At 45.7% G+C, this 12544-nt stretch overlaps 2 long non-coding RNA genes across 2 annotated transcripts; both read left to right on the forward strand.

Moving 5' to 3' along the window:
* The first annotated feature begins 2092 nt into the window (after nucleotides 1–2092).
* LOC102978750 (uncharacterized) lies at nucleotides 2093–6267 on the forward strand. The gene is made up of 3 exons (XR_003677478.2): nucleotides 2093–3584; nucleotides 4206–4674; nucleotides 5807–6267. It is a non-coding gene; the product is annotated as an uncharacterized lncRNA (long non-coding RNA).
* Nucleotides 6268–7903: 1636 nt separating this feature from the next.
* LOC114484497 (uncharacterized) lies at nucleotides 7904–11894 on the forward strand. Its single transcript, XR_003677480.2, has 3 exons — nucleotides 7904–9255; nucleotides 10119–10251; nucleotides 10588–11894. It is a non-coding gene; the product is annotated as an uncharacterized lncRNA (long non-coding RNA).
* The last annotated feature ends 650 nt before the right edge of the window (nucleotides 11895–12544 follow it).

The following is a 12544-nucleotide window of genomic DNA, read 5'->3' on the forward strand; positions in this document are numbered from 1 at the left end:
ACCGACGCTGCCTTTCACCAGGGGTTTGCTTTTCTGAAACCTTCAGTAATTCTACCCTTTAGAAGCAACCACTTAATAAGATTCTTGAATATGTAACTCCCTACAGTCTCTTAGGAAAGTTTCAATACGCTACGTTTTATTCCAGGCTTTTCCAGGGATGTAACAGCGTCTGTCCTTGGTAATCCTGTGCAGCACTTTGCTCCACCGCTGTTTCCCTGCGATGCCCTAAGTTCCTTGAAGGCAGGAATCGTGTTTTACTCATCTTGTCCCCACAGGTATTCCAGAGCAGTTGGCAAATGTGTGAATGATGAATCAGTGGGTACCCTGTATCCTCACCTGGACAGCTCTGCCTCAAGCCCCTCTTGACCATATTAATCAGGACGGACCAAGCCCTGCCATGGTATCAGACAACCTCAGAAAACCTCTGTGGGTTAAAAAAGCAAAGCTTCACTACTTGCCCAGGTTCATCCCTCACAAGCTAACAGAGGCGCTGCCTCGTCAATTCACCAGCTCAATCAGTTTCACCCTCAGCACCACGGAGAAAGAATCTCCCACATCTGCGGTGTTGCCAGCCTCATGGCAGAGGGAAAGATGCTGGGACATTGCACCGGCTCTTAGACGTGTAGTCGATTTACAATATTATGTTAGTTTCAGGTGTACAGCATGGTGATTCAGTATTTTTGCAGATTATACTCCATTATAGGTTATTACAAGATAATATTTATAAGTCCCTATGCTGTACAGTAAATCCTTGTTGCTTATCTATTTTATGTATAGTAGTTTTTATCTGTTGATCCCATACCCCTAATTTGTCCCTCCCCCTTTCCCTCTCCCCTTTGGTAACCACAGGTTTGTTTTCTATGTGGAAGTCTATTGCTGTTTTGCAAATAGATTCATTTGTATTATTTTTTAGATTCCACATATAAATGATATCATACAATATTTATCTTTCTCTGACTTACTTCACTAAATATAATATTCTCCATCCATGTCGCTGCAAATGACATTATTTCATTCTTTTTTATGGCTGAGTAATATTCCATCGTGTGTGTGTGTGTGTGTGTGTGTGTGTGTGTGTGTGTGTGTGTGTATCTTAATCCAATCATCTGTTGATGGGCACTTGGGTTGCTTCAATGTCTTAGCTATTATAAATAGTGGTGCTGTGAACATTGGGGTGCATGTATCTTTTTGAATTAGTGTTTTCATTTTTTTCCAGATACATACCCAGGAGTAGAATTGCTGGTTCATATGGTAGCTCTATTTTTAGTTTTTTGAGGAACCTCCATTGTTTTCCATAGTGGCTGCACCAATTTACATTCCCACCAACAGTGTAGGAAGATTCCCTTTTCTCCACATCCTCACCAGCATTGGTTATTTGTAGACTTTTTGATGATCGCCATTCTGACTGGTGTGAGGTGATATCTCATTGCAGTTTTGATTTGCTTCTCTCTAATAATTAACGATGTTGAGCATCTTTTCATGTGCCAGTTGGTCACCTGTATGTCTTCTTTGTAGAAATGTCTATTCAGGTCTTCTGCCCATTTTTTGAATGGGTTGTTTGTCTTTTCCGTATTGAGTTGTATGAGCTGTTTGTATATTTTGGAGATTAACTCCTTGTCGGTCACATCATTAGCAAATATTTTCTCCCACTCTGTAGGTTGTTTTCTTGTTTTGTTGATGGTTTCCTTTGCTGTGCAAAAGCTTTTCAGTTTAATTTGGTTCCATTTGTTCATTTTTGCTTTTATTTCTTTTGCCTTAGGAGACTGATCCAAGAAAATATTTTGTTTTAAATAGTTCCAGTTAAGAAATTGAATTGGAGGGACTTCCCTGGCAGTCTCGTGGTTAAGACTCTGCACTCTCAATGCCGTGGGCACGGGTCCAATCCCCAGTTGCGGAACTAAGATCCCGCACGCCACAGAGTGTGACCTAAAAAACAAAAACAAAAAAAGGCTTCCCTGGTGGCGCAGTGGTTGAGAGTCCGCCTGCCGAGGCAGGGGACATGGGTTCGTGCCCCAGTCCGGTCCAGGAAGATCCCACATGTTGCGGAGAGGCTGGGCCCGTGAGCCATGGCCGCTGAGCCTGCGCGTCCGGAGCCTGTGCTCCGCAATGGGAGAGGCCACAGCAGTGAGAGGCCCGCGTACCGAAAAAAAAAAAAAAAGAAAGAAAGAAATTGAATTAGAACTATCATCTCCTGATAAACTCTGAATTGTCTTTCTCATTTTTCCCTCATTATTACTTAGCCCAGGGCCTGTTCTGTTGAATGGAATTAAGTAAATATTTAAAATCTCTAGGTCAGGAATTAGCAAATTATAATTTATAATTAGCAAATTATAAATTTTCACAGGCCAAATTCAGTGATCATCTGCTTTTGTAAATAAAGTTTTAATGAAACGCAGCCACAGCCGCTCATCTAAGAATTACCCGCTCTTCTGCCGTAACAATTGAGCTGAGTCATGAGCACAGCTGTGTGGCCCACAAAGGGAAACATCCACAAACCCCTGCCCGCTCCATCCATGTAAGACCAGTTGCGCCAGGAACTAAAGCTTGAAGAACACACTAAATTCTCTTGTTACTTTTCCTCACACAAATTTCATGAAACTGGATTTTTACAACAAAAACAGGCCATGCTAAGCCATTCTTCAATGTCTTAATTATAGAAATTGTAACTTACTATACGTCAGTGGATGGAAATCAGCAGCCCAAACTGTACATACTGACTTACACACTTGATGTACCTTCTCAGAGCTGAGAAATATCTATTGGAAAAACGTACTGTCGGAGCTCCCCATTCTGAGAGGGAAAAAAAAAGAGTGCTTTTCAAGGTTAGCAGTTTACTGCCTCAAGGTCAATTTTGCGGGTTAATTTTGCTTGAAACTAAGCATATTATAAACATTTAACATGTCTTCCTGACCTGGAACCAATCAGGGGCCAAGCTTTGAAAACTCTAAGGAACGGCATCCAGTTTCTAAGTGTAATTACGGGCTTTGTAATTGCCCATTAGCTCCGAGTCACAAGAAGTACGGTCCAGACCAGACAGGTCCTTATATTGATACACAGAAAATACTCAGCCTCAGTTTGAGCCCTCACAAAGCATATCTTCTGGCTGAACAAGGTCACCAGCAGCACCCCCAGGAAGCGGGCAACACCAGAGAACGGCACCTGCTCTTTGCATCACGGGATTCAAGCTGGATGGTCCAGGAGGAAGGAAGCTTCAAATCTCAGCCTCGACTGGAGGGCTGGCGAGAATGGGATGATTCGAAAGGGAGCAGAAGATCGAAGAGGACGAACAGAAACATCTGGATGGTCCAAGCGCCAGCAGAGGAAGGAGGCCCCGGCACCAGAAAGCCCCGCCTGGCTGCAGTTTAGCGTTGCCGAGGTTCGTGTTGCCGGCAGGCTCCCCCACTGGGCTCACCCACCGCCTCCTGGGGCCTCTCTGCTTTCTTGAGACAAGTTCAGGTTCTCGTCTCCAGGGTCGCTTCCTGGTCGTGGGTCTTCCGGGCCTGGGGAGCTTGCACCCTCGATGCATCGCTTCCGGGAGGGAGAGGAGCACGGCTCGGCTCAGGAGGAGCGAGAAAGGAAAGAGGGTGAGTGCAAACGGAGCGGGCCTGACCCTAGACCTTGGCAACGCAGAACCCAGGTTTTGGATTCATGGGATCAGGGACTGGAACGGTGGGTGTCAGGGCTGGGGAGGGGGAGGTGGGGAGGGACGTTAGAGGCCGGAGCCGAACCGTACATGGTACCCAGCACTGGAGGGGGGAGCCCGGCACCGGCTGAGCCTCGCTGCTCCCACCTCAGACCAGATGCTCTCAGGTGCCTGGCAGGGCAACTGTGTTGATTCTGTTAGGAGACCCAAGGGCTTCCTGACAGGAGGTTAACTGTGAAGGTCTGTTTTTAGCTTCCCCCGGACCGTTTGCATAATTCTGGCACTTCCTGGCATTCTCTCCCCTTGGGGTGCTGGCTTCTCCCTGTTCTGCCCACGGAGATGTTAGGCCTGCAACTGGCTTCCCCTTCGAAGGTCTCATTCAATACACCTGTGCCCCTTCACCGGCAGCCCCGAGAGATTGTGTTTGTCTTATGTTTCCCTAATTGGCAGCTTGCGTTCCTGCCGGGGAGATGCACCGTTTAGAAGGATTCAGCAGGATTGGTTTTCAGTCCCTTTGATACATTGTCCAAAGGCATCTTTGCGTTTACTTTCGATTTCACAGGCTGCTTCTTGCTGTTTAAACAGATGATCTGCCGGTAGGAAGTTTCAGCCGCAGCTGCTTCCTGCTTTGAATACCAGCCTCACAGAGTTTATTTAAGTAGGATTTTTCCGCAACCTGTGAAGCGCAATTCCGAAGGCACAGAGGAGAAGCACCTCAGTCCGCACAATGTGGTCGAGTGCCAAGTGCCACAGAATGTCCCGCAGAGGCCACGGGGGAGTGACCCCTGGGGAAACGGTGCTCCAAGCTTGATGTACTGTAACGTCGTAGGAAAGAGAAAGAAGTGCCACAAATGAGAAAATACAAACGCGGTCTTGTCACGGATGGAGCTAGTGTAACCCTGGGAGACAGGAGGCTGCGGAAGAGCCTCCTGGGGAGGGGTCGGAGGTACTGAGACGGCTGAAGAATAGAAGGAAGAAGATGCAGACGCAGAAATGCCCTCTGGCCGAGTCAGCAAGGAGGGCACCACCAGGTGAGTCGCTGACATTGTTCTCAGTTATGCGTGTGTATGACATGCGTTATATATTTTAGCTTATCATATGTATAGTTATGTATGTATATATAGTTATGTACGTATGTATACTTCTGTAGCAGATTATGTAATTATGTAACAATTTGTATTATCTAGTATTTAGTATGTAATTATAATATATATTACATATGGTATATGACATATAGAATGTATTAAATATTCCATATATACTATATAATATGTAGAATACTATATATACAATATAATGTATACTGTATTGTATATAAAATATATTGAATATAAAATATTTTGTATATATAGAATAATAGTATATAGTATTATAGTTACATATGTTATAACCATAATATATAGCTATACTATATATAGTATATAGTATTCTATATAGTTATATATTATATATTATACAAATATTTTATATGATATATAATCTATGTGTAAATATATGGATATAAAATATTTTTAAAATACATTATTTTAAAAAATAAATGGAGAAAACTACAAATATTATACATTTGATCTTTCCAACAAAGAGCAGCAGATTAAGAACTCCAATAAAGGAGTTCTGGCTCTCTTTAATCAGCTGTGGAGTATTGGAAAAATCAGTTAAGCTCCCTGGTCCAGTCTTGTCAGTAATTGAAAGATTAGCTGGTGCCCCTTAGGGGCCCTTCCTGAGCTTTCCTACGGAGTTTGATCCAATGCAAGGCATGCAGACCCATGATTAAGCATTGGAGAAGCTCCCTTAAGCTGGTTCCTTGGGTGTGGATCACCTCTGTCCCTGCCCAAGGCCCACAAGGACCCCGCCCTCTTGTGTGAGCCAGCCAGCGGCTATGACAGACCCCCTCCCTCGGCCCGGCACCCCCAGGCCCCTCCCCTGGCTCTGGCTTGTGGACCTCTTCCTGCCTTTGATATTTTCCCTTCTAGAAACCAGGGGTCTTTCTCTCTCTTGAAGTTGAGTTACTTAATCAAGGTATTTTATATCCATCTTCTTGTATCACTTTTTCTTCTTGGAACATAAGACCAAAAGATTAAAATTTTTCATTTTTTAAAGATACCTTTATGCACTCATATCTTTAATTTTTTCTCTTTTATTTCTTCTGGTTTTTCTCTTTAGGAGCACCAGTTATATACACGTTATTTTCCCATCGTCTCCACATCATTCCCTGGCCCCCGAGTCACTTAACCGCTTTGCACTGTGCATGCCCAGCATCCTGAGTGACTTCAGGTTTGCTCCCCGTGTCCAGGACAGCATTTCCCACCTGCTTCTCCTACTTCTGATGGCTTCTGTTGGAGCTTTCACCTCCTGGCTTCTTCCTCCTTCATCCACTCCTGATCCTCTGTCCTTGTCCTGCAGTCTCTCCTTGGAGCCCTTACTGCTCTTCCTTCTGCTTTTTTCCTAGGAGAGCTTGTCTTGACTCTAAGTTTGTTTAGTGATGTTATTTCTTTGAATGATTTCTTATTTCTTTGTCTTTTTGCAATTTTGAAAAAAAATTAAAGATACAGGAAAAGTATAAAGAATTTTTACAAAACACATTGTGTTTCCATAACCCAAATTTAACTATATATTTTGTCATACTTGTTTCTAATCCTTTTAAAAGAAAAAATACATAATAGATATAGCTTAGGAATCCTTTACGAACAACACAGAGGCCTGTCCTCACTCACCCAGTGGTAAACAGTTTAGTGGTTTGTATTTTTATATTCCTTTTAAAAAAATTTACATATGTACATGTGTCCATTATACAAACTTGTTTTTGAAAGTGTTATTTTACATTAAGTGGTGCCATGCTGCATTAATTATTCTGCCCCTTCCTCTTTTCACACTATGTTCATGATCACAAAATCCTATATTACCTATATTTCATCCTCCTAGTTTTTGGTTGGTCACGTTTAGGCTTTAATTTTGTCTTATTCGTAAAGCAGGAATCTTGTTCAACAGGTTTTCCTGATAGAGAGACCCAGTCTCCCCACGTTATATATTGAATGTGCGTGTTTCCTACTGACCTGTGACGCCACCACCGTCAGATTACCAAATTCCCAAATACACACAAGACTGCTTCTGAGCTCTTCTTTTCCCTTGGTCTATTTTTCTACTGCTGTACTGTTGTCACAATCTTTATGACTGTACCTTTGATATATTCACTTTCTTGTAAATTCTCCCAATTTGGCTTTTTCTCAAAAAAAGAGTTTTTGATATTTTTCCTTCTCAAACTTTTTTAACCTTATATTATAGAAAATTTTAAACATACAAAAGTAGACCCAATAGGATAGCCCAATCCCAGCTTCAGTGATAATCAATTCACACCCGATCTGGTTTCATCTACGCCTCCCCCTTGGTCCCCCCACCCCTGCCCCAGATTCTTTTGAAGCCAATTCCAGGTAGTGTATCATTCCAAGCATTCCTTTTTTTTTTAAATTTATTTTATTTATTTATTTTTGGCTGCGTTGGGTCTTTGTTGCGGTGTGCGGGCTTCTCATTGCGGTGGCTTCTCTTGTTGCAGAGCATGGACTCTAGGCGTGCAGGCTTCAGTAGTTGTGGCATGCAGGCTCAGTAGCTGTGGCTCTCGGGCTCAGTAGTTGTGGCTCGCGGGCTCTAGAGCGCAGGCTCAGCAGTTGTGGCGCACGGGCTTAGTTGCTCTGCGGCATGTGGGATCTTCCCGGACCAGGGCTCAAACCTGTGTCCCCTGCATTGGCAGGCAGATCCTTAACCACTGCGCCACCAGGGAAGCTCCCAGGGAAGCCCCCAAGCATTTCTTAAGCTATTTCGTTATGCATATTCTCTAAAATCAGTTTTTTAAGTTCCCCATATATTTTGATGGAGTTTTGATTGAGTTTTCATTGAATTAAAAGATTTTGGAGAATTCACTTACAAAATTGAATCTTTCTATCCACGAAATCGGATAAAATTTCTAACCATGAAATGTTTCCCCATTTATTAAATTCTTCCTTTATATCTTTTAATAACATGTTTGTTGTTTTCTCTGTGAAGATCTTGTACATTTGTTAGATTTTGCCGCAACTATGAATGTTATAGATTTTGCTGTGACTATGAGTGATGCAGTTTAAATTATAATTCCCACCTGGTTATTGCTCCTGTAAAGAAATGATATGAATTTTGTGCATTGCTCTTGTCCTCTGCAAATCTTGCTAAACTTTTATTTTTTTATTGTATATTTTAATAAATTTATTTATTTTTGGCTGCATTGGGTCTTCGTTGCTGCACATGGGCTTTCTCTAGTTGCAGCGAGCGGGGGCTGCTCTTTGTGGCAGTGTGCAGGCTTCTCATTGCGGTGGCTTCTCTTGTTGCGGAGCACGGGCTCTAGGCATGCGGGCTTCAGTAGTTGTGGCACACGGGCTCAGTAGTTGTGGCTCGCGGGCTCTAGAGCTCAGGCTCAGTAGCTGTGGCGCACGGGCTTAGTTGCTCCGCGGCACATGGGATCTTCCTGGACCAGGGCTCGAACCCGTGTCCCCTGCATTGGCAGACAGATTCTTAACCACTGCACCACTAGGGAAGCCCTAAACTTTTATTAATCTGAGTAGTTTATTCATAGATTCTCTTGGATTTTATAGGTAGACAATCGTATCATCTGCAAGAAAATGATAGCTTTGTTTTCTCTCATCCCTTATAACTCATGGTTTTTATTTTTTATTTTACTGCAAAGGCTTGTTCTCCAGTGAACTTTTGAGAAGAGTAGTGATAACTGACTGTCGTGCTTGTCCCTCACGTCCATGACTCTTGTACGTTCCCCGTCTGCCTAACATCTTCTCCCCGCCCAGCTGGGCAGCATGTCTCCACCTGGCCTCGAGCTGACTCCGGGCAATCAGCATTCATCTCTGAGGGAAGCGGGTCTGCTGAGCCAGCCTGGTCCTGAAGGCCTGTGGGGGCAGGGACAGGGCTGAGCTGCAGAGAGACCACGACACCACCTGGGTTTGCTGTCGTCCCCTGCAGGATCCCCTAACTCACACAGGGTGACAGTGGCCACACCCTCCCCGCCCACCTCCCCTTGGCCGACTCTTAGCTAAAAGCCTGGGTCATAGGCCAAAGAACTAGCGCGCACACTGGCCTTCAGTTTTACCTCCCGCCATGTGAGAGGGGTCTCAGCTCCCCCTTCTCAGGCCCATCAGCCCAGGGAACCCCCCTGCACCCCTACCTCTGGGGCAGAGCCAGAGTCCACGACCAGTTCAAATAGGGGTAGGCATCCCCAGCCGAGCGATGCATGGATTTGGCCAGTCCCTCATCCCTGATGCATGACGGGTCCCCGAGACTCTACCGCTTTCTCTTCCCTGCCCTGCTCTTTGCCTTCGGTGTGTGGCAGGGACAGGATGCTCAGATGGGGTGAGGGGCAGGCGGCCCTGGGGTGCGGGAGACCCTGGGCGTTCATGCTTCCTTGGCTCCTTCCCCTTCCTGCCCCTGATTCCCAAAGTTGTCAAACTAGGTTCCATTTCCCAGCTTCCTGTACAGTGATGTTGAGAGAGCCCAGGAGTCCGCTCTTCCATATTTTCACCTCAAGACTTTTGAACAGTTAATACTTTAGCGGCAGAAAATAAGCCACCACATAAGCAGTAAGTTTCTTGGTTAGAAAACGAGCCATCAGAGAAAAAATATTTTTTGCAGAGAAGAAGAAATAGTGGGTGGGCTGAGTTTTCTATCTTTCCTATGGTAGATGAGTGATTATATGTCTGCACAGTGGCAGCTAACATTTTCAAATAGGAAGGCATATGATTAAATCTCTTTTGATGTTATCTGCAAATTGTTTCTCTGAGCTCTGCTTCCAAAGGGTAGCTCTCCAATTAGAGTCAGAGATGATTATTGTGGAGTTAGCTCTCACTGTCTACTGCTTAGACAGGTGGCTTCTTCTTTAAAGCGCTAATTAGCCCTACATGCAGTATCTTGTATCGTATGTGACCTTCAGCATTTTGTTCTTTTCTAATTAGAATCATCTCTCCTCATGCTTCTCCAATAAAATGGAGAAACTGTTGGGAGTTCTTCTCCCAAGGCCCCTGTGATCTGCCACGAGGCCTGGACAGGCCTGCGGCTCCCCTGCCCCCGGGCAGTTCATTCTGTCCCTGATGACTTCGTAAGTTCATTTCCACTCAGCAAATTTACTAACACCTCTCTTGAAGTAATAGATTGTTCGCTCTTGACGACTTGTTATTATTATTGAAATGAACCTTAAATTAGGGTCGGGGATCCCTAAACCTCTAATGGTCACTAGTGAGCAAAACGAAAGTTAAGGTTAAGGTTAAGTGAGGACGTGTGAGGTACGATGTCCTCACACCTTCGTTTTGCCCACTAGTGACCCTTAGACTTAGAGATCAATTTAGAGACTCTTGACGTTAGGTCCTTTTTTGAAGGGTTAATTAAATGACATTATATAAACCACCTTGACGTGCTTTAAAAAACATTTCCATCCCTCTTTTCCAAGTGAACTCCAGTTCCTGGCCGGTCCACGGGTGACGGCTGTGCTGTGGCATCGGCGTGGGGACTTCTGACAGCTGTGCTGACGAGGACAGTGTGTGGCTCTCGGGGACACTCACAGCGCACCGGGCTCTGCCCAGGTCCGAAGAAGACCGATCACCGTGCACTCGGCCGTCACTACACTGCCGGGGGGGTGGGGGTGGGGGTGGGGGGTGGGGCAGGTACCACTACCGTGTTTTGCAAAAGAGAAAACAAGGAGGCACGGGGCTTAAGGGTCTGCCGCGGGCGGGCGAGCTGGGGCTGAGCCTGTCGGTCTGGCCCCTTCACCACGGTCTTGTGAACGGTTTCCACTGATGAAAGCAGAGGCACTGTTGGGTAGATCCTGCATCCTGATAACGTCAGCTTCAGTCATCAAACCTGTGTCTCCTGCTGTTCACCGTCCTCTGTAAACCTCCTCCCATCTCGTTTTCTTTCAGTGGGAAGCTCGTTCCTTCAGCAAACATTCCCGGAGCACCATCTAAGCGTGGGCTCTTGGAACTGTGTCCCAGCTCCGATGGGAAACGGAACAGAACCGCACTCCCCCACGGAGATTACAGTCCAGCTCGGAGAGGCGCCCCTGAAGTCACTTGGTAATAAATTAAAGGTTGTAACCGCGACAGTGGCTCAGAGGGACAGAGGGGCTGGACGGAGAGTTCCGGGGGTCGAGGGGCACCAGCGAGAAGTGCCTGTGCGAGCTGAGTAGATGGTGGCGAGGAGTGGGGATGCAGGGGTCCTTTGGGTGGGAGCCTGGAGCTCCAGTGGGGTAGAACTCACAGGTGGCGCAAGTCGGGACAGTCCTGCTGCCAGTGGGCGGCGTCGGTGGCTCAGTGGCAAAGCTTTGCTTTTGTCCCCACACTGGACGAAGGCACAGGATCATCTGCCTGTGCAGAACCCTGTGAAGACCAGTAACCCACCTGTGGGCATCGGGGTGAGGCCCCAAAGATGTCCAAGTCCTAATCCCCAGAAAAAGTGACTGCCTTAGGCCAGCGGTAAACGTTGCTTATCAGCTGACCGCGAGGTGGGCCGTCAGCCAGGATCACCCAGGTGGGCCCGGTGTCATCAGGGTCCTTATGAGTGAGTGGAGGAACCAGGGAGAGGGGGGCGGGAAAGTCTTGGTGGTCAGGGCTGCCTTTGAAGGGGGAGGGTCCCGGGAGCCGAGGAAGGTGGGCAGCCTCCAGCAGCAAGAGAAGGCAAGAAATGGGTTTTCCGTGGGACACGGCTCTGCCAGCACCTTGATTTTAGCTCAGAGAGACCCCTTTCCGTTTCTGAGCTCCAGAACCATAAAGGGATAAATGTGCATGTTTTAAACCATTAAGTTTGTACTAATTTGTTCTAGCAGCAGTAGGAAACTAATACTATGATTTTTCTTCCTGAATATTTCGTTTACCACACTGACTTGAGTGTGCAACAATAGGTTTGACTGTGAAAATGCAGCTAAGATTGACCTAACCTTCAGCCAGTCAGGCCCAAGCACGTTTCTGAATAATGCCCAACTTGGTGTTTACACCCTCCCGTTTAAAAAAGTGATTATAATAGAAATATTAAAAAATGTATTTTTGGGCTTCCCTGGTGGCTCAGTGGTTACGAGTCCGCCTGCCAGTGCAGGGGACACGGGTTCGTGCCCCGGTCCGGGAGGATCCCGCATGCCGCGGAGCGGCTGGGCCCGTGAGCCGTGGCCGCTGGGCCTGCGCGTCCGGAGCCTGTGCTCCGCAACGGGAGAGGCCACAACAGTGAGAGGCCTGCGTACCACAAAAAAAATAAATAAATAAAAAAATAAAAAATGTATTTTTGCTTTTCTCTTGGGTTTTGGATAAAGATATGTAGGATTTAGCATCTCTTATTTCATGTTTCTCCTTTTTATTCAAGATGAAATATTCCCAGAAATGTCAAAATGACACAGACATGTTCAGCGTCTGCTGTTTCCAGGTCGTGGGGCAGGCAGAACTCCTGGCACCCGTGTTAGTATAAAAACTGGAGACCCAGGACCAACACCAGGGTCTGTACTGGTTTGTTTGTTGTCAGATTATATGATCTAAGAATGACAGTTTATAATCACTTCTTTACTATGGCTTATTGGTTTTTTCCCCCTCCAATTTTTTTTTAATGAAATTGTGCTTATACAAATTACTAGTTTTATAAAAGTACAAAAGGGCTTTCACCTAGTTTCTGAAGAATAATAAGATCAGTGTTGTAGGGGAATAAACTGTGGCTACTTAAGAAAGGCCGAGGACCACCCTTCACACTCCGGCCCCCGTTTCTCAGGTCACACAATCTGTTTCACCAGCTCTAAGGTGTTCCTGACGGTAAGACTCATCTTTATTTTTCTAAACCAAGAGAGAGAAAACACTTCCAATTAAACTCTTATGAGCTGCGTAACTAAAGATACATTCTGGC

This window comes from Physeter macrocephalus, chromosome 20, assembly GCF_002837175.3.
Source record: "Physeter macrocephalus isolate SW-GA chromosome 20, ASM283717v5, whole genome shotgun sequence".
Taxonomy (NCBI): domain Eukaryota; kingdom Metazoa; phylum Chordata; class Mammalia; order Artiodactyla; family Physeteridae; genus Physeter; species Physeter macrocephalus.